This window comes from Mesoplodon mirus (genome assembly GCF_964341445.2).
Source record: "Mesoplodon mirus genome assembly, chromosome: 4".
Classification (NCBI taxonomy): Eukaryota; Metazoa; Chordata; class Mammalia; order Artiodactyla; family Ziphiidae; genus Mesoplodon; species Mesoplodon mirus.
This window is the reverse complement of record NC_138979.1, coordinates 53,272,731-53,295,376: the sequence shown is the minus strand read 5'-3', so window position 1 is coordinate 53,295,376 and position 22,646 is coordinate 53,272,731. Positions and strand designations below refer to the sequence as shown.

General features: G+C 47.9%; 1 long non-coding RNA gene across 4 annotated transcripts in view; it reads right to left on the bottom strand.

The window, feature by feature from the left end:
* The window catches only part of LOC309801917, a 139,820-nt gene extending 118,704 nt beyond the window's left edge, over positions 1–21,116 (bottom strand). For 3 of the 4 annotated variants that reach the window (XR_014293684.1, XR_014293685.1, XR_014293686.1), the window contains exons 1-2: positions 20,878–21,116; positions 6,030–6,211 (exon numbers count right to left, since the gene is read on the bottom strand). This is a non-coding gene — a long non-coding RNA (uncharacterized lncRNA). Of the gene's footprint in view, positions 1–2,362; positions 2,441–6,029; positions 6,212–20,877 lie in introns of those variants that run through there. The other variant, XR_014293687.1, reaches the window with a different exon arrangement.
* Positions 21,117–22,646: the final 1,530 nt, after the last annotated feature.

The window sequence follows — 22,646 nt, the reverse complement described above, 5'->3', positions numbered from 1 at the left end:
GGCTTTGGCCATCAATGTCTTGAAAGGGCAGGGGCCGGGGCAGCAGTAGGGAAAGAGGGTGGGAAACTGAACACCTCTGAGCAATGGGAAACCAAAGGCACAGGGAAGCGTCTGGGGTGGCCAGTGGGGCCGGGACCTGGTAGCCTGTCATGGTCCCGCCTGCTCCGTGTCTCTTGGAGGAGAGGGGGCAGGGGGCAGACCCTGGACAGGAGGTGAGTGCATTTGGGCCCCTGGGCAGCCAGAGCCCAGGCTGAGGGAAGGGAGGTGGCCAGGGCCCAGGTAGGGTGGGACCACAACGGGCTCACCGGGGGACTCCCAGGTATGGGTCCTGGGAGCAGTGCTCCTGCCTCTCGACCTCCATCACCCTGTTCTCTCTCTCTCTCCATGGAGAATCCTGCTTCACTCTTCCTTCAGTCCAGATGGCTGTTTCCTATCAGTTAGCCTGAAGAGGCAGCTTGCTGAGATCCTCTAGGGGCGGGGCTGCCTCCCTAGGGAGACGCATTGGTCTCTTGCCCCCTACTCTGAGCCACGGATCATCAACCCACCCTCCCACAGACCCAGTGATGAGGTTGGTGGTGGTTCTCCACGGGCCTGGGTGCTGCTCCTCAGGTGCACTGGGGAGGGGGATAACTTGGGAACTACAGGGTGGAAGGAGCTTGGGTTCTCAAGCCAGAGCATCTGGGGTTGATTTCCTGCTTCTTTACCTACTGGCTATGTGCTCTTGCGCAAGATTCTGAATCGTTCTGAACCTCAGTTTTTGTTATCCATAAAATGGAGATGATAATTTCCTGTCCTCTAGGGTTGTGATGAAGACAGGATAAGAAAATATATTCAAAGTGTCTAGTCTAGGGCCTAGTCCAAAATGGGGATTCTTTAAATATTATTGCCTATCTCAAGCACAAACTATAAAGGAAGGAAACCTTCCATCTCGAGTCCAGTCCTCCGCTCCTGAGAGGTTCCTTTGTAATTTCTTTGAACCGTGCAATTTAGCACCGAATTATACATGCATTTATTTCAGTACTTAATATTAAAGTCAATATCACCTTTAACAAGTAAGTAACATCACGTGTATGGATTTCCTCTCTCCACACTCTCTCAACTCACTTATACTGTGGGCCTTCCCCAGAGCAATGAGATAAAAAGCAAGTGCGCTGGAATCTAGCGCTCCCTGCGGCCTCTAGATTAGGCTCTTGGTCTCCCAGAGGGTTCTTAGATCTCACCATCCATTTTCTTCCACTGAGCTTAAGCATCAAAGCATTATTTGTGGAGAAAGCCAGACAAATAGACGGTGGGGGAGACAGGAAATCGGGATTTGTAGGTCGGGGAGAAACACTTCTGGCTCAAGTCAGCAGGACCTGGCCTTCTTTCAAGCAGCACCCACACTTCTGCTGCAAACTCTGCTAAGTAAGACCCTGCAAAACTCAGAGGACATGCAGGCAAAAGCCTTAGTTACAGCAAATACAGAGGCAGCCTTGGGAAGGATCTACTCTGTAGAGGTGCTGTTTGGCATGCTGTGGACCTCCAAAGTAAGACATACTGTACAGCCTGTGCGCTCAGTGGCCCAGTCCTGGGTAAGTTTGGGGTATGGGGGGCAGGGTCAGGGCAGGATAACAGGTGATAGGACAAACGAGATGAAACTGAGGCTGCTGGAACGGCTGTGGAGGTCGTCCACTGCACAACCCCGGTTCCAGTCCCTAGACTGCCGGACCTGGGGATGGTGCGTGCCAAGGCTGGGCCATGCAGCAGCCCTCGGATAATTGCTGTGACTGAAATACACATAAAGGGATGGAGAAACATGAGTGAGAGGGCCATGGTGTCTGGCTCTGTGTGGGTGTGTAAAATGCAGAGAGAAATATCAGTACTGATTCCATCAATACCTCCTCTAGACCTTCCTTCTGCATCTCACTCTTCTTTTTTCTTTGCAAAAATTCCCACTTTTTGACAGTGCATCATAACGACTAAAATGATTCTTGGCCCCATAATTCTTTGACATGCACAAGACTTGGCGGACTCACAGGAAAATGAGGTCATTTTACAAAACCTTGTAATGATTGGAACCTGTGCTTTCCATGGTGGGCAGCGAGGCCGGGGGGAGGGGCAGTAACCCGGACACAATCTCGTCAGTTGGAAGTATCCAAGCCAGGAACCTCCCCTCCCTCGGGGAGGTGTGACGGAAGGAGGCCTTTTACACCTGGGAACGGGTTTCACGCCATTGAGAGGAAGGCTTTGCGTCTCCGAGCTGGGAAGACGGCTGGGCCGGCCTGCTCTTCCCAGCTGCTTTGCACGTAAAATCTGAGAGAGCTTATTTTAGAAAGATATTTAACGCCGCACACCGAATGTCGAATGCATGGCTCACACATACCTGGGAGCGGTGGCGGCCGGTCCGTCACAGGAGGGAGAGCAATCAAAGTGTCCCGTAACTTTAGCCGCCCGGGGTGGGGCGAGGGCGAGGGCGCGGCGCGGCGCGGCGCGGGGGGGCGGGGAATAAGCTGAGAGCGCGCGCGCCGTGCTCATCCCACCCTCTAGAGTCACCAGTTCACATTCTCACAGCACAGCGGATTAGCAGCTGCAGGTTTCCTCCCCACCTACATGTCCCCTGAGGTCTGCGAGCCACCTTCTGCTAGGAAGGCCTTTGAGAGGCAGGGTTTGTCAGCACTGCAGAATACGCTGTGCTTATACCACAAACTGCTTCTTGATTAAAAAAAAAAAAAAAAAAAAGAAGAAGAAGAAGAAATGACACGTCCCTCGGGTCTAATCCTTCTCTGTGTGAAGCCTGTCTTCCTGGTGCTGTCTTTCAAAGTAGCTCCCATGTGTCTCTAGAGGTGAGCTGGGGGTGCAGGTGTGGTGTGTGCCGTGAAGATACAAAAAGGAGGCCTCTTTTCGGTCTGTTCAAAACTTTCTTGTTTTGGGGGTACAGAGGTCTGCCTGCCCAAGTGCAAATGGAGAGAGGAGAGTGGGGGCCAAGTGTGAGGGCTGGAAGGACTAATGAGGCCAGGGTCTCGTTCTGGTTCCACCTCTTAACTGTTAGAAGCTCTGAGGTCCTTGGCCAAATCATCTAAGTTGTTTGCTTTAGCTTTATTTTTTTGTCTGTTAACATGGGATTGATATCTGCCTATCCCTTGAGGTCAAAATAAATAAGAGAAAGTACCCAACGGCACTGTGCAAACTAAAAGTGTGGTAAGATTATCGTTATTTTGCTGCATAGTCAATATTGGACTATTCTTTCTTATGGGCCCTAATACTAATCAACCTGAGACACGTGAAAAGCCCAATCAATTCAACCAACTAATGTATATTAAGAAACTACCATGTGCTGGAAATTGTATTAGCCACTGAGAGTAGAAAGATGAATATTACATGATTTCTATTTTCATATTTACTGAATTTTAAGTCCTCTGTATGCACTTGTGGGCTGTATATTTATGAGTTAACGAACTGATGGACATTTCACTTCCATCTGCCTTGGGAATCCAGACGATACATAACCCACCCTCCCCGCCCCCCCCCACACACACTCGTCCTCACTCCTTTCCAGAACTGTGATCCTATGGTTTCTGCTCCTCTGCTTGGTACAGAGGCCACCTCAGATCACACAGTTGCCATGACACGCAGCCTTGCAGTAAAAGAGGGTTCAGTGCTGTCACCATGTGAAGCTCTCCAGGCCTCCCAGGGTCATTGGTGTGGGTCAGCGGGAGAAAGAGAACTCAGCTGCGATCAGTCAGTCCTGGATGTGAGTCCGAGCCCTGCTCGTTATTAGTTTAGTTAATTGCGTTCCCCTCAGCAAGACTGAGACTGGGATTCTCTGCCTAGGAGGCCCACCCCCTTCAGCGCGCTCTCAGAGAATGACCAGAGGAGCTCCCAGTTCAGATCCCTTCTCCAACACTGGGACAGCTTCTTCACCTCACTTAAAACTAGAGGAGGTCATTCATTCACCCCACAGATATTCACTGGGCACCTGCTATGTACCAGGCACTGCTCTCCCTGTGGCAGATAGCAACAACAAACCAGCAAGGGGCCTGCTCTCCTGGAGCTCATCCTCCAGCCTCTTCATCACACGGTTCTTCCCAAGAACACCAGGGGCCTTAAAATCTCAAACAAGCATATGGACTTGGCCCTGTTCTTCTGACCTAGAATAGTTGCTTGGGCTTCATTTTACCAACACTGCCTTATCTTCATTGCTCTCTGACATCTGGGAAAGAATTAAGTCATGATTTAGACCTTAATCTGTGCCCAAGGTTTGCTTTCCAAATGCAATGGTTACTTTCAAGTTGCCCCAAAAAGAGTGTCCGTGAGGGTCCTACAGACAGAAGGGTCTCATCCACAGCCGCCAGCACGTGGGAATTAAGAAGCGCGTGGCCCATGGGTTCTTTTGGAGCCACATAGGGAGGGGCCTGGTCAGACGCTTCACCTGGAGCCAAGTGGTAGACCCTGAGATGGGGCCCAGGCGGTACAGCAAAGAGCTGGGTTTCCCTTAGATCTTGCTGTGTTCCAAAGTCCCCCTCTCTGCATCTCAGTGGCCTCATGTCCCAGTGAGACTGTCACTGGCTTCACTGGCTGTGGGATTTTTTAGGAGGACCAGATAAAGTAATGAAAGGGTTCCTTGAATAAACACACATGTGACATTTAACAATAACAAAAATGATACCATTTCAGGACCATCTCGCCTGTATGTTGATATCACATTACCCTCTTTAGGCTCACTTTTCCTTAAAACTTTAGTTTTTCCTCAGTAGAGAAAAAGGGACCTACACAGCAGTGTCTCTGGACCGAATGTAGCCCTGCATTTGCATCGATGAAAACAAGGAGAGCGGAGGGAGACAAAGGAGCGTGTGTGGAGGGGCAGAGGGCAGACATGCAGGTCCATTCCGTGTTACAGACAAACCGTCAGACTTCCTCGTGCAGGAATGAGGCGAGGCCAGTCAGGCCAGTCAGGCCAGAAGTCGGTCTAGCCCTGCTGGGATGCTATGGGGTATTTGCATCCAGCCAGGCAGGCCTGGAGGACAGACGACAGTACCCTTCATCATCCAAGGTAGTCACGGGACTGGCTCTCCTGAGACACACAGGGCCTGACCTCCTATTGGAGCACGAGGGTCCACAGGGCCAGCCTGGGGTGGGCTAGTGGTGGTGGTGGTGGGGTTCTACCTCCCTCCAGGGCTCCTGGTGTCGAAAGAGAGGCCTGAGCCTCTAACATTTAACAGAGACGGTTCAGCCAAGGCCTTCCATGCCGGAGGCTGGGTCAGCTTCCCATGCTGAGCGCAGGCCTGGAGCATCCTGCCTCACTCGCTTTCTGCCTCTTCTGTTAGGGGCCCACGGGCCCCTACAGTGATACTGTATCAGGTACCTTACACTAGGGGCAGAAGAGGGTAAGGACTCTGCCTCCTGAGACTACCTGAGTTCAAATGCTGACTCTGCTACTCACTTGCTGTGGGGCATTGCGCAAATTACTTTACCTCTCTGGGCCTGGTTTCCTCACCTGAAACGTGAGGAGAAGCAGTTGGGGCCTTTTGTTGTGGGCATCAGAAACACCCTCTTGTTCACTTAAACAAAGGGGGACTGAGGGGCTGGGTGTAGGCAGCTCACAGAGGAGGGGGACTGCTGCAGAAAGGGGGGCTCAGAAACATCAGGCCCCAGAGTTACTCCAGGGATCCCGGAAGCCAGACCCAAACCCAGGTTGCATCCGCCATGGGGATGAATCAGGCCCCCTCAAGAATCCCAGTCCTGTGGGACAGAGCCTGACTGGCCTTTCAGGGTCACATGGCCACCGTTTGGCTAAGAGAGGATGCGAGGCAACCCCGCCAACCTGCATAGAGTAGGACAGAGATTGTTCTCAGAACAGAGCTGGGCGCAGTACCAGAAGAAAGCGTGAATGGCTGCCAGGCCAAAAATATCAGAGAAATCCAACACAGTGGCCAATGACTCCCACAAATAGGGCTGTTGTGAGGAACAAATGAGATCAAACAGTAAAGCACTTAGCACAGGGCCTTGCTTGGTCTAAGAGGCCAAGAAGGTTTAGCTGCCCTGTTACTTACCTTAATCCTCAACAACTGTGAAGTATTGCCCCCGTTGTCCAGATGGGAAACTGCGACTCCAACCGGTAAAGAGAGTTACCCGAGGTTGCCGCGGTGCCGAGCAAGATTCTGACCCCAGCGCTCCCTGCAGAGGCGGCTGCACAAACTGCAAAGCCTTGTGCAAGATGAAAACGAGGGACCCCCTGTTCAAAAAGCAAGGGGGGAAAATACCATTAAAGGAGCTAAAACATAAAGCGTTTTCTTTCCTTCCTGTGTCTCTCTCTAGAGTCTTGCTGTTTTTATTTGCTACTTAATGTCATTAAATTAAAAAATTTAATCAGCGTTAATTTTACTGGTCTTTAAATTGTGCAATACCAGTTTAAAATACACATAAGAGCATTTAACTTGTATGTGGAATCACCAGATCATCCTCAGCATAGGTGGTCGGCTAATCCAGAGAAGTAACATGAGTAAGAAAGGATATATATAGTTGACGTCCTTGACTGTCTGTGTTTCTCAGAACATCATTGCCTTATTTCTGCATTGGAAGCAAGCTCTGATTTGATTGGAAAGTGTGGCCTCTTGGGGTTTTCAGTGTCACAGGCATAACACGCTTATCTCGTGCTCAGGTTGGGTCTCACTGGATTCCTGTGCATCGTGGGTCCCCTGGAATTCTGTGTTCACGGGGCACCTCGAATGCCTTGTGCACGTGAAGCAGCTCAGAGAGGCTGACACGCATGTTGCTGGGGTCTCCTGTGTTCACTCATCTCTGCTTACGTGCATTCCCTGTCCTTTGGACTTCACTTGCAAAATATGAATTGAAAAATAAAATTACTAAGAATTTCAGGACAGTGACAGCAGAGCATTAAACCAAGGGTGAGGTCCTTCTGAACTAGCCCTGCTTGCCTCTGACCTCAGAGCCTTGGCTTTTAGAACACACGCACCCCTGACCCCAGGAGTCAAAAGCCTCTTTCTCCCCTGGGATTGCTTTTGCTGTATGAGAGAAACCCTGAGTTTTGCCACTTGGGCTCCAAGAGCTGAGGGCACCCTGGGCTCAGGGGAAACCAAGCAGGTGGAGGAAAGTGTGCCCTGGAACCTCTCTGCACAGAGCGTGGGACCACAGGACTGGGAGCAGGACTGGTGAACTCCCACATGGGCTATAATGTCCATACCAAGCAGAGTATGGTCAGGGACACACACAGGTCTGCAACCGAAACCCTCATTCTCTGAGTGCAAAGCTCAGATATATCTGCCCAGCTTCACCCAGCGAGAGGCTGAGGGGTGGAAAGCATAGCAACCCCACAGGTAGCAGTGTCATGAGCCTCTGGGCTGCAGGTGGCTTCCAGGTGAGCTCTCCAGGGAGTATGAAACCCTCAGAATTGGTCTTGGGCCCAGAGCAGAGCTGGGTGCCCTGCCCACTGGCCTCTCCTCCCCAGGAGCACCACTCCAGTTCTGTGGGCTGAGCTGCTGCCTCTCTTAGAGCGTCAGGCCCACGCTGGCTCTGTCAGCTCAGAGGGGCTCAGCTGGGATGCCTCCCAGGGATCTGTAGGCCAGTTCTGGAAACTTCTCCCACACCCCACCTCTTTGGGATTTCCAGTGGGGAGCGGAGAATCTCCCCATCCCCACAAAGCTCCACCCGACCCAGGTGCTTCCTGGGGATTTTACTGGCAAGCCAGCCACTGGAGTGACCAGCAGACCCCTTGGTGGGGATGGGAGGCTGCAGCAGGAGAGCAAAGAGCTGTTTCTCCTTTGACCTTAAAGGAAAGACAGCAAAGGGGACTGGGATTTATTTCCTGTTCCCAAGAAGCCAATAAGGACATTGACATTGTGCCTCAGTTTCTTACCTGCAAGACTGAGGAAATTTTCAGAGGAGGGAAAGGGAGGAATAAAATGTGGAGGCTGAGCTGTAATGGCTGTAATGCCCCTCGACAACCCCAGCTCTGCCACCCACGATCTCTACAGTTTGTGCTAGCCCTGCACCAGCCCCCATGCCTGCCTCTGTAAGCGGGGGGGCCATGCCTGCAGCCTCTGTGAGGATTATGGTGATACGGGTCTGTGACATGCCCAGGTAGGCCCTATAGTGGAGGTACTGCCTTGTTGCTATTGTCCTAGGGGGTTTTCAGAAGCTCCCGAAAAGCAGATTTGCCTCCTTTTAAGCAGACAGAACTGATAGAGACAATAAGCTTTGTCTCCACCAGTTTCAGTATTTATACTTGAAAGAAAGAGCCCTTTTATCAGAGAACAGGAAATAAGGTTTGACCTACAAATATGTCATTTTACCAACTGCCTCAGGGAAATTTCTTGGTCAACACCCTCCCTTAAAAGCTTGTGGGAGCTCTGAGAGCTTCTCCCTCCATCCCTGGAGAGCCTTTGTCTGCCTGGCAGGAATAGGCCCTTTCCAGGCCTGCAGTAAATCACTGTTGGTCAAGGGGCTCAGTGGGAGGTGAGTTGCAGCCCTGCGGGTGGGCTGAGGAGGGAATCTGGTGCCTCGGCTTTTTAGGACTGGGGGCACCTCATAAACACCCTCTGCTCACACAGAAATATCATATACCTGGCAAGTAAAGCCACGCTCCCATGCTCCTTTTCTTTGTTCTAAAATGTGTGCTTTCATCAGTCTTATAGTTTTCTGCATACAGGTCTTTTGTCTCCTTAGGTAGGTTTAGTCCTAGGTATTTTATTCTTTTTGTTGCAGTGGTAAATGGGAGGAGTGTTTCCTTAATTTCTCTTTCTGATTTTTCATCATTAGTGTACAGGAATGCAAGAGATTTCTGTGCATTAATTTTGTATCCTGCAACTTTACCAAATTCATTGATTAGGCTCTAGTAGTGTTCTGGTAGCATCTTTAGGATTCTCTATGCATAGTATCCTGTCATCTGCAAACAATGACAGCTTTACTTCTTCTTTTCCAATTTGGATTCCTTTTATTTCTTTTTCTTCTCTGATTGCTGTGGTTAAAACTTCCAAAACTATGTTGAATAATAGTGGTGAGAGTGGGCATCCCTGTCTTGTTCCTGATTTTAGAGGAAATGCTTTCAGATTTTCCACCATTGAGAACGATGTTGGCTGTGGGTTTGTCATATATGGCCTTTATTATGTTAAGGTAAGTTCCCTCTATGCCTACTTTCTGGAGAGGTTTTATCATAAATGGGTGTTGAATTAGATATACCATGTTCTTGGACTGGAAGAATTAACATTGTGAAAATGACTATACTACCCAAAGCAATCTACAGATTCAATGCAATCCCTATCAAACTACCACTGGCATTTTTCACAGAACTAGAACAAAAAATTTCACAATTTGTATGGAAACACAAAAGACCCTGAATAGCCAAAGCAATCTTGAGAAAGAAAAATGGAGCTGGAGGAATCAGGCTGCCTGACTTCGGACTAAACTACAAAGCTACAGTAATCAAGACAGTATGGTACTGGCACAAAAACAGAAATATAGATCAATGGAACAGGATAGCCCAGAGATAAACCCACACACGTATGATCACCTTATCTTTGATAAAGGAGGCAAGAATATACAATGGAGAAAAGACAGCCTCTTCAATAAGTGGTGCTGGGAAAACTGGACAGCTACATGTAAAAGAATGAAATTAGAACACTTCCTAACACCATACACAAAAAGAAACTCAAAGTGGATTAAAGACCTAAACGTAAGGCCAGACACTATAAAACTCTTAGAGGAAAACATAGGCAGAACACTCTATGACATAAACCACAGCAAGATCCTTTTTGACCCACCTCCTAGAGAAATGGAAATAAAAACAAAAATAAACAAATGGGACCTAATGAAATTTAAAAGCTTTTGCATAGCAAAGGAAACCATAAACAAGATGAAAAAACAACCCTCAGAACGTAAGAAAATATTTGCAAATGAATCAACTGAAAAAGGATTAATCTCCAAAATATACAAGCAGCTCAAGCAACTCAATATCAAAAAAACAAACAACCCAATCCAAAACTGGCAGAAGATCTAAATAGACATTTCCCCAAAGAAGATATACAGATTGCCAACAAACACATGAAAGGATGCTCAACATCACTATCATTAGAGAAATGCAAATCAAACTACAATGAGGTATCACCTCACACTGGTCAGAACGGCCATCATCAAAAAATCTACAATAATTGCTGGAGAGGGTGTGGAGAAAACGGAACTCTCTTGCACTGTTGGTGGGAATGTAAATTGATACAGCCACTATGGAGAACAGTATAGAAGTTCCTTAAAAAACTAAAAATAGAACTACCATATGACCCAGCAATCCCACTACTGGGCAAGTACCCTGAAAAAAACATAATTCAAAGAGAGTCATGTACCACAATGTTCACTGCAGCTCTATTTACAATAGCCAGGACATGGAAGCAACCTAAGTGTCCATCAACAGATGAATGGATAAAGAAGGTGTGGCACATATATACAATGGAATATTACTCAGCCATAAAAAGAAACGAAATTGAGTTATTTGTAGTGAGGTGGATGGACCTAGAGTCTGTCATACAGAGTGAAGTCAGAAAGAGAAAAACAAATACTGTATGCTAACACATATATATGGAATCTAAAAAAAAATGGTTATGAAGAACCTAGGGGCAGGATAGGAATAAAGACTCAGATGTAGAGAATGGACTTCAGGACACAGGGAGGAGGAAGGGAAGGTAAGCTGGGACGAAGTGAGAGTAGCATTGACATATACACACTACCATATGTAAAATAGATAGCTAGTGGGAAGCAGCCACATAGCACAGGGAGATCAGCTCAGTGCTTTGTGACCACCTAGAGGGGTGGGACAGGGAGGGTGGGAGGGAGACGCAAGAGGGAGGGGATGTGGGAACATATGTACACGTATAGCTGATTCACTTTATTATAAAGCAGAAACTAACATACCATTGTAAAGCAATTATACTTCAATAAAGATGTTAAAAAATAAATAAATTAAATAAAATGTGTGCTTGGGGCCCAGAATATCTCCATTGGCCGGGCATGTCTGACCAGTGTTCCTGGGGCAGGTCTGTGCCCTCCAACTGCTGCAGGAGCAGAATAATATTTTGAGAGCTCCAATGTGGAACCATCTGCAGTGAAATCGCCTCTCTGTGTTGGGTCAGAAAGTAGGAGTAGAAAAAACCCACTGTCAGGAGCACACGTCTGCATTTCTCGCTCAGACCCTGGAAGCTGCATGGAGCTGGTGGGCTGCTGGGCTGGACCAGGTGTCGGGCATTGTCTGGCTAATGAAGTATTTAAGGGCTGCGTGCAGACCTTGCCCCCTGGGGCCCAGCAGCCCACAGGGCACTCTCATTAAGCTGACCCTGGAGGAGCAGGAATTGGTGGCTACATTTTGGGCACAGGTGCAGCCAGAAAATCCCCTTTCCTTACAGGTGCTGGCCATTCCAGGTCAGTAAGGTCAGCTTATTACCCCTAAAAGAGAGGTCAGGGGAGGAGGTGCAGGCCGTGCCTGCCTCCCGGCCCCTCCTTACTCCACCCACAGCACACATGTCTTTTGGTAGGCTCTGGGGTGGGGAGCGGGCACTAGCATCAGAGAGCTGGCGTCAGCAATGTGTCAAAAGAAGCAACCACAGCAGAGGAACAGGGTGTCTGGTTAACATTCCAACTCTTCCAGGAAGTCTTCCTTGACTTCTCCAGAGCAGATGGATTACTCCTTCTTGGAAACTCACACAGTATGGACAACTCGGACCATAAATGTACCCCTGGTTAGGAACACAGTCTGCCTGGCCCCAAATACCAGCTCTATGATTGACTAGATGGTTGACTTTGGGCAAGTTACTTCTCTCTACTTCCTTCCTTTACTTTCAGTATGAGAAAAGTGAAGATGCCCACTGCATAAAGTCACTGTGGCAAGTACACTATTCAAGATACACAAAGTGCTTAGAACAAACCCTGGTGCAGAACAAGCCCTAGACAAGAGGCTGCTATTATAATCATATAACTTTTTTTTGTGGTAAAGTATGCATAATATAAAATTTACCATTTTAGCCATTTTTAAGTTGTTCAGTTCAGTGGCATTCAGTACGTTCCCGTTGTTGTGCAACCATTGCCACTGTCCACCTCCAGAATCTTTTCATCATCTCAGACTGAAACTCAGTTTCATTAAACAATAATTCTTCGCTCCACCCTCTCCCCAGCTCCTGGTAACCTCTATTCTCCTTTCTGTCTCCAATCATAACTTTTGATATAAATATCTTATTTTCTTTATTCAACAAATAGTGATTAAACACATACTTTGCACCTGGAACTGAAGTAGAATCTGGGAACACAGATCGACACAGTCTATGCCCTTGTGGAGCTTTAACTCTAGTAGACTGAGGTTGGTAATGAGCAAAAAAATGCACAAGACAATCTCAGACTGAGATGCATGCTATTGTTGAAAAAAATTATCCAGAACTTGGAAATAGGCAAAAGAGAGTACAGTACATCCTTTTAAAGCCATACATGGGCTTTGTTTAACAATACTGCCCAAGATTATTTAATGCTCCAGAGGACACACCTATGTTTGACTTACCTATTCACCATTTGATCAGAACACAGCACTGGGAGTTACAGGTTAACTTGTAGATTTCCAGCCAGTAGAAAAGATTATCCCAAAGATTATGGTCTTACTGTCCTGTAGGACAGGAACCATGTTTGTATCTAACCTAGAAACCTTATAGTATAAGAGAGCTTGTAAATGAACCCACATTTATATGTGCAATTAATCTATGACAAAGGAGGCAAGAATATACAATACAATCAGGAAAAGACAGCTTTTTCAATAAGTGGTGCTGGGAAAACTGGACAGCTACATGTAAAAGAAGCAAACTGGACTATTTTCTCACTCTATATACAAAAATAAATTTAAAATGGATTAAAGACTTAAAAGGTAAGACCTGAAACCATAAAACTTCTAGAAGAAAATGTAGGCAGTATACTCTTTGACATTGGTCTTAGCAATATTTTTTTGGATCTGTCTCCTCAGGTAAGGGACACAAAAGCAAAAATAAACAAATGGGACTACATCAAAAGCTTTTGCACAGCAAAGGAAACTATCAACAAAATGTAAAGGCTGCCTACCGAATGAGAGAAGAAATTTGCCAACAGTATATTAGATAAGGGGCCATTACATGAAATATACAAAGAACTCCTACAGCTCAATATCAAAAAAAACCCCAAACAACCAAATTAAAAATTGGGCAGAGGATCAGAATGGACATTTTTCCAAAGAAGACATATAGATGGCCAACAGGCACATGAAAAGATGCTCAACATCACTAATCATCAGGCAAATGCAAATCAAAAGCACAATAAGATATCAAGTCACACCTGTCAGAAGAGCTGTTATCAAAAAAACAACAAATAACAAGTGTTGGCAGGAATGTGGAGAAAAGGGAACCCTTGTGCACTGTTGGTGGGAATGTAAATTGGTGCAGCCACTATGAAAAGAGTATGGAGATTCCTCAAAAAATTAAAAATAGAACTACTATATGATCCGGAAATTCCATGCCTGGGTATTTATCTGAAGAAAATGAAAACACGAATTAGGAAAGATATATGCACCCTTATGTTCACTGCAGCATTATTTACAATATCCAAGATGTGGAAGCAACCTAAGTGTCCATCAACAGATGAATGGATAAAGAAAATTGGTATATATATATATATATATATATATACACACACACACACACACACACACACACACACACACACAATGGAATATTACTCAGCCACACGAAAGAATGAAATCTTGCCATTTGCAACAATGTGGATGGACCTAGAGAATATTATCCTAAGTGAAATAAGTCAGACAGAGAAAGACAAACATGGTATGATTTCACTTACATGTGGAATCTAAAAAACAAAACATATAAACAAACATAACAAAACAGAGGGTCAGAGATACAAAGAATAGGTAGTTGCCAGAGGGGAAGGGGGTAGGGGGAGGAGAGAAATAGGTGAGGGAGATTAAGAGGTACAAACTTCTAGTTGCAAAATAAATGAGTCACAGGTATGAAATGTACAGTGGGGGGAATATAGTCAATAATTATGAATATCTTTTATGGTGACAGATGGTAACTAGACTTATCATAGTGATCATTTTGAAATGTATAGAAATACAGAATCACTGTGTTGCATAACAGGAACATAGTGTTGTCGGTCAATTATACTTCAAAAACAAACAAACTCGTAGAAAAAGAGATCAGATCTGTGGTTACCAGAGGTGGGGGTGGGGGGATAGGGAACTGAATGAAGGTGACCAAAAGGTGTGTGGACAAAAAACTGCTGCCTGCCATCGCAGTAAAAGATGAGTGTTGCCCCCCCATCAAACCATCAGCCACTGCGGCTAGCCCCGAGGGGAATTCAGGGTGGAGAAAAAGAGGCTACTGGCCTTAGAGAGTTATTCCAATAAGGAATAACTCCAATAAGCCCAGACTCTTGCATCTTCCCATACACAGAAAAGCACTAAAATCACTAACTTGAGATGTCTGTTTTTGTGACTAGCAGTAATCTTTCGATGTTCGACTACATGTTTTTTTCCCTGGCAAAAACTGTTATACATCCTGTCTCCTCCCTTATCTCTTCGGGACAGTTCCTCAGACCTTTCTGAGAGGCTGTATCCCAGGCTATATAGGGCCAGGGGTCAAGCTTTCTACCTCACTGGATTCCTCTCTCCGCCTATGTTTAGTTCAGGGAGGCTAAGTGATACTGATTCATCTAGCCTGGTTACCCCAAATACTCCAAGCCTGAAGCCCACTGTTTCTTCCACCAGACCTTTGTCTCAGCCCTGGTTGTGAGACTTTGGGGATGGGGAAGGGGATGCCTTTGAGAAACACATGGAGAGGGAGGAGCCAGCACTGGGCTAGCTGGTAGGAACCCAAAAGGGGAGTGGCCAGTGCATCCCAGGAAGTTCCCCCAGGGCCCAGAAGTTGGCCGCGGCCACCAGCGTGTTGGACTCAGGGGACTTTGTCATAGTCCTGCTGTAGGCCCTCTCCGGTAAAATGCGAGCGATCCTTTCAGCTCTAAAACCCTCCAGGATTCCCTGAACACCCCGCAACCCTGCCCTTCAAATCCCCCCTCTTGCAAAGAAGTGAGTCCTCGCGGCAGCGCTACTGAACAGCGCCCTCTAGTGGAACCTTGTGTTCCGGCCGTAACCCCTCTGGGGGCAGGGATGACCGGGGCCGCCTAGGATAGGGGGCTTTTCCGTAGAGACCCAGCCCACACTAGTCCTCGGAGCTCCTACTGTGTGCCAGGCACGATCAGCAGCTGTTAGGTACTGGCAGCAGTGCAAGAGCTCGGGCCACGCCTGTCCTGTTCACCACTGGGCCTCAGCACATCATATTGCCAGCACATACTAAATATTCCTTACATGCTTTTTAAATGAATGAATGAAGAAACAAATAAGATGCAGTGGCTGGACCTTAATGAAATCAGTGTGGGGACTGGTCTGTGTTACTTCACAGTGCTTGCATGAGCAGAAGTTAATTTGTGTCTTTTTTTTTTTTTTTTTTTTTTTTTTTGCTGTACGCGGGCCTCTCACTGTTGTGGCCTCTCCCGTTGCGGAGCACAGGCTCCGGACGCACAGGCTCAGCGGCCATGGCTCACGGGCCCAGCCGCTCCGCGGCATATGGGATCCTCCCAGACCGGGGCACGAACCCGTATCCCCTGCATCGGCAGGCGGACTCTCAACCACTGCGCCACCAGGGAGGCCCTGTGTCTTTTTAATTAAGCTCAAGCTAACAGGCAGCTGAGTATAGTGTTAAACACAAGAATTCAGGAGTCAGACTGACTGCCTGGGTTCAATTCCTGGCTGTGCCACTTAACAACTCTGAGATCTCGGATAAATTACTTGTCCCTCTTCTGTTAAGACAGGGATACCTTACTGCATTGCCATGAGGTTAAAATAATTAAAATTTGTAAAGTACTTAAGAGAGTACTTTGCACATACTTTGCATTCTGTTAGTATTTAAAATAAAACAAAACAAAACCAAGGGAAACTTGCTTAACAAATGGAGTGATGTCCAACAGTGAACTCGCTAAGTAATGATGTACTGAGCTGCCCATAACCAGAGGTATGGGAGGATGCATTAGCTCTTTAAGATAATCAATAATAACTATTATCTATTGAGCACTTAATGTCATCCAGCACTATGCTAAGTACTTTGCACTTATTATCCTATTTTGTTTTTACGATAACTCTGTGAGGCAGGTATTACGGTTTAACACAGGAAACAGAGGCTTTGTGACAAGTTGAGATTCCTCAGTGTGGAGCTGTTGATTCTGAGGTGAGTCATGCTCAGAATTCAGGGAACACCTGGACGCCCGAGGTCATGCGGGGCATGGGAACCAGGAGGAAAAGGCAGGTGAGCAGTCTGTGGGCTGGAGGGAAGAGACTCCAGGACTGGCCAGAGCCCAGGGCTTGGTGATAAGAAGCCCTTTGTGTTGGGGCCCAAAGGCAGAGGAAGGGTGGTGGTGATGGGGAGGCTAAGGCAGTCTTGGTAGCAATCTATCAATCAGTCAACCAACCCTCCAAGCCAGAGACACTCTTTATTTGGCAATGAAGGGAAGGGAGGGGTTGGCAGGTGGCTCCAAAGGCCCCGGGTGCAAGACAGTGTCTCAGCCTGTGCAGGAAGCTCTCCAAAGCAGGGCAGTGTCCCTGCAGGGAAAGAGTTGGAAAATCCTGGAGGAGGGAACAGCGGGTAGATGGGATGAAAGACATCAGTGGTGGGGTGGGGTCAGTTCCTTGGAAAAGAGGAGACAAGCCTTTCACAGCAGTAGCAGGATGGAGGACATGAAGGGAGAGACACACCTAGAGGCGAAGAGGAAAGTTTTGCTTTTACGATTAAAAAAAAGGAGGGGTTTCAGCTTTGTCTTTATAATAGAAAAGCTGAGATCATCAAGTCAAGGGCATGAGGGACTGAGTTTGGAGGCTTGAGAAAGGCAGAGTTGGTAATAAGCCTGAGTGGGGTATCCTAGGAGAGCAAGAGAGGCAAAGAAATCTTGAGTCCCAGGAGGCTGAGCTGGGGAAGGAGGGCAGGAAGTCAGGGATGCTCAGCAAGACAGTCATTAATATGTAGGGGAGGTGACTGCTAGCCCAATCTCCCTGCTACTCAGGCCCCTCATTTTCCCATGAGAACCCCAAGACTGGGGGCTATAGGAGCTGTCTTATCCACCTAAGAGTAATTCTTTCTCCTCGTCCAGCCATGAGAGCCACCACCCAAGAGCATGTGGAGCCCTCCCAATGGCCCCAAAGGGCTCCTTGGGCTTAAACATTTGGAATACTCTCTACCCATTTCAGATATCCCGTTCCTTCTCCACACTGACTCTCAGGAAGACATCGATGGCCAAAGAGGGGCATGGCTGCAACCTCCAGACTGCTTTCTTGGATCGATGGGACACCTTGCTTCTAAAGCATTCCCCAGTTATCTCACAGGCCTCTAAGCGGGCATCAGATGAACACTGTGACTTCACTTTCCAGGTGGGAGAGTGGACTATATCAGGTTCTGCATCATTTGCTAGTGGCATCAGGCTGTCAGCAGCTGTCTTGATATTAAGGCAAGAAGTGTCTGGTGCTGTGGTCTGCACCTCCCTGCACCCCTTACCCTGCAGGACCACTCCCATCATTATCCTCACTGTAGGGTTCCAGGGGGGCAGGGATGGCAAACACTTGAAACACACATCTCATCGTGCCCTAATCTGGCACTAGTGGCAGACATCAATAATCTATCGTGTCGTGTTCTCAACACGGTGCTTCAGGCAGCAGCACAAAACAAGTGCAGCTGGAACTCCAGGTGAATCCTTTTTGTTATCCTGTTTGCAGGATGGGTAGCTCCAGCACCCTTCCTTCTATGTCTGTGAAGTGGGGTGGCCACAGGTCAAGCTGTGAAGGCGTGAGGTGTGGCTTTGCCTCTCAGCCCCTCTTCTGCCGCCCCATCGCCAGAGCTGGGTTTTCTCCCGAAGGGCACTTGCGCTCCCACCCACTCTCCTCAGGGTCCTGAGGAGCTAAGCAGATAATGGGGTCATTGATGGGCCATGATGGGAGGATCAATGGGTTCCAATCACAGCCACACCCCCTCCACTGCCTTCATCTCTCTGAGGCTCTTCTATAAAGGAGACAAATTATACCCACCTGTGGATCCTCGGCCCCAAGACTGAGGATCAGAATGGAAGTGAGCCCCTGTATGTGTAAGATTTCTAAATTGAAACGATCTTTACCAACCTAAGAAAATCTTACTTTTAATCCCCAACACCAACCCTCCCACACATTTTAACAGGGGGCTATGGGGGCACAACTTTCTGGTCTGAAAGGAGTAATCTGACAGTGGGATTTTTAACTGGTATAGATATTTGGGGACAAGTTGTACCTTGTGGCACCTTCAGATCCTACCTCATGCTGCAGCAGAACTCACACGTGTATGGTGCTTAACAGGTGATAAATAAATAGTTGATAGAGGGCCTGGCACTTTCGCTTTAAGAGCACTCTGTTGCTATTTTAGTGGCATCTGCATGGCTATACCAGTGAGGCTTTGTCACTTTCCTACCTGGTAGACACTGCAAACTCCTTGCTTTCCGCCCCCCCTTTTTAATCAAGGGCTAATGATGGAGGGTAGCTTGCTGGGCAGGGGACCATGGTGGGTAGAAGGTCTGTCCAGGCTGAAAACACCTAAGTCTGGGATCATTTTGCCCATCTCTGCCACCAGGGCAGGGATAGCACAGCCAAGCCAAGCCAAGCCAAGCCAAGTCAAGCCAAGTCAAGGGGAGGGTTATTTTTAATCCCAAAGATGCAGCATTTAAGAACAAACAGCTCCATCCCTGGAGCATATGCCAAATGAGTGTGGGCCCGGAGGTGTCAGGCTGCGGCTGCTTCCCGGCTCACCAGGCCCCTCCAGAAACCAGAGCTGGGCAGCAGTGCGTATTTTTAAACAAGCTGACTTGCTGTGGCCTTTGAGGGCCACCAGGTCCTGTGAGGACGAAGTGGGAGCCCCACGCGCCGTTACCTTCAAATCCAGTTGGGCCCTAACCCGAGATGGTGCCTAGCGTCCCCCACCACCCATGTTCACATTGCCTGGAGCTCCCAACCTCCCCACCTGCTGCCTTGTCCCCATCCCAGCCCCAAAGTGCTGAAGGCCACTTGAGAGTACCATTTTCCCTTCTTTTATATTTTCCTCTTCCCTTCTTTTACTCTCTGTAACACAAATAACTCATATTCATTGTAGAAAAATTAGAAAATTGAGATGAACAAAAAGAAAAGAAAAGAAAAATCCCTATCATCCCCCTGACCCTATCCCACTGTGGGTGAGGACCAGCATTTGTTAATACTTGGTGGATATTTTCCCTGACTTTTTTCTATGAATATTTTTTACATATAAGGTATTTATATTTTCAAAACGTGACTCTCACCCAAGGCCTGGCACTGGGGAAACCAGGATGGCTCCTCATTCAGAAAGAATGCTGACATTCTCTCCCACTGAGGTCCACAAGCTCTGTGGCCGGGATTGTTAGGATGTCACAGGGAAATGTTTAGCCCAGTGCATACAGTCCATACAAAGAGACTCTCCTCTCCATACTCATCTTTCCCAGCAGGAATCATTTTGCCCGTGTCAGGCTTTGTTTGTGTGGTTAAGAAGGCAGGCTCTGGAGTCAGGAAGCTTGAGTCTAAATCCTTGCACTGCCTCTAAATAACTGTGTGAAGGTGGGCAAGTGGCTTAACTTCTTTGTGTCGGATTTCCTCATTTGTAAAACAGGGATGAAGAGAGGATACACATTACAGGTCTGGTGTGAGAATTCAGTGAGCTAATACTGAAGGTAGAGCGACCAGAAGAGAGGCTAGCACATAGTAACTGCTCAATAAACATTAGTTCTTATTCTACTGTAATGGTTGTTTTTTCAACTCTGGGGGAGTACCTCCTATGTTTCAGGCACTAGCCAAGCTTCCTGTATGATTTTGGGCAAGTTAATTCACGGACGTCTTTCTTACTTCATTCAGATAGGGGCTCAAGGCAGTTGGGGAATGAGATGGGGAGTAATTTGGGTTGCTTGGCTACCAGGAGGTTTAACACATTTGCATTATGGGGTCACTGGAGCTCATTAACATATTGGAAAAATGTTAAAAGCCATGTTGCTTTCAGTGGAGCTCTCACATACCCACTACTCCAGTTGTTGAAGGCTGATCATGAGTACATGGGGGTTCACCATGGTATCTGTGCCACTTTTATGCCTGTTTGAAAACTTCCATAATAAAAAGTTAATATGTATGTATATGTATACATACATGTATTATGTATATAATATATACATCCTGAAAAATCTTCATCACTCTATTTACTTTCATACTTTTTCTGTATTGCTTTAATATACGTTTTAAAAATGTTTAAGGATCTTTTTTGTTAATCAAGACCATTTAAACCATTAAAAATGCTTCCCCCTTGAGACACACTGGTGTTGACAGAAGCCACAGCTGGTCGTACTCCATTGCACTGATGACGTGCAGAATTCCCAGCTGACAGGTGATGGGGACAAAGGGCAGACACGCTCTGGCACCTGGTGCCAGGCTGCCCCCCTTCCTTTACCTTCCCTCCCAGTACTGGCTTCCAGCCCTTATTTTGGGTCACACTTGTCGTATCTTTATCAATGCCGAGTACTTGGTGTGCCCAATTAAAACTCTGAGAACAGAGGAATTGGAGGCTAGAGACACCCATCCGGATCAATCATAGAACTTTCCACCTCAAGGTTAAGGGTCCCTGACATCCGTCCCCTCCCTCTTCCAGGCCAGTCAGCAGGCTGCTCACCTCCTCTTTCTCCCTGCTTTTGGCACCCCTCCAGACTTTTGACAAAAACACAGATGTCACACCCTCTGTTGCTACAGAGAACCGAGCTCACCTTGCTTTTGTGATCATCCAGATGCTTCTGTGATCATCCAGGTGCTTTGGCTGCTTTTGTTGCTACCACCATTGTTATTGTGAATAAAGCTTCCAATTACTGGCTGATTACTGGGCATCCAACATTGTTCATCCATGGGCATGGCCTCATTTAATCCACACAACAGCCAATAAGGTAAATACTATCATCCCATTTTTCAGATGAAGACGTTGAAGCTTACATAGGCTGAGTCATCAGGGTCACAGGGCTAATAAATGGAAAATGAAATCACAGGCTGATTCCAAAGCTCATATTCTTAACACTATGCTAATTAGAGACTATTTTCCATCCCCAGAAAGAGAGGGGTGTAAAAGAATGGCTAACTTTCACTAGGCCTACAGTTTTGTTGTTGTTTGTTTTTTGTTTTTTGTTTTTTGTTTTTTTTTGCGGTACACGGGCCTTTCACTGTTGTGGCCTCTCCCGTTGCGGAGCAAAGGCTCTGGACGCACAGGCTCAGCGGCCATGGCTCACGGGACCAGCCGCTCCGCGGTATGTGGGATCTTCCCAGACTGGGGCATGAACCCGTGTCCCCTGTATTGGCAGGCAGACTCCCAACCACTGCGCCACTAGGGAAGCCCTGTTACTGTTTTGTGTGTATCATAAATAGAGACCACCATAAAGTGGAACCCCTTTCTGTCTGGGCCATTCGTCTTCCAGAAGGGGGCCCTCAAGGCGCTTGCTTGCTTGCGCGTGTGAGCGCGTGCGTGTGTGAGCGCGTGCCTATGCGCACTTTGAAATGTAGAATGGCAATCCACAGATAGAGGACTGTCAGGTAAGACTCTGCCTTCAGCACACACGGCTCCTGCCTCAGCTCTGACACTCATCAGCCCGTTCTCTTGAGCAACCCACTTCCCCTCTCTGGGCATCAGTTTCCTCACCTGTAAAATAGGGATAACAAACCCTAGGTTAGTCACCAAGCACATTCAATGAGATCCCAAGTGGCATGTGCCCAGCAGAGTGCCTACTTAAAGCAGAGCTTGAAAATAACGGTGCTCCTTCCGGCATTCCGCAGCACGGGAGGCAGCGTCCCGCAGGTGGGCCGGGAACTGGAGAGAAAGGGGTGGGGAGGCGGGGCCTGGCGTCAGCGCGTGCGCACACCATGGGCGGAGGGACGGGGCGCCGCAAGGCTCAGACCTCCTGCTGGAAATTGTTCTGAGGGCTTTGGCGTAAAGTTTGCCCTCCCCACCTCGTTTTCCCCATCCCCTCGCCCAGGGTGCTGGCCGGCTCCCCCCACACTCTCCACCCTGCTCCTTCTTGTGCCCACCGCTCTCAGCTAAAGAGAAGATCCTGTTCCTTGCCCGCAACACAGGCCAGAGCCACGTGTGCTGGGCTCCAGGTGGTCTGCGAGACCCTGGCGGGCTTCTGGTCCAAGAAAGTTGGACACCTGTGCTGTGAACCACCTTCTCTTAGGAAACCTAGAATCAAGGGCCTTCCTGACCCCCTCTCCCTGCCAAGGACGCGTGCACACACACACGCAGAGACAAACACACAGACTCAAACACAGACACACACAGATGCACAGACTCAGGCACCGGCTCGTTCCCAACCCCCAGGCCCAGCCTAATGCCTGTCGGTCCCACCCCTGCAGCTCTGCCTCCTTGGTCTAATAAGGGCAGGTGAGAAAGGGTCCTGAGATTCCAGAGAGATTCCCAGCGCGCTCCTTCTAAGGCCTTTCAGTCGAACGTTCAGCTCTGGGCAAGCGTCCGGGGCCGGGGGCCCCAAGGCTGAGT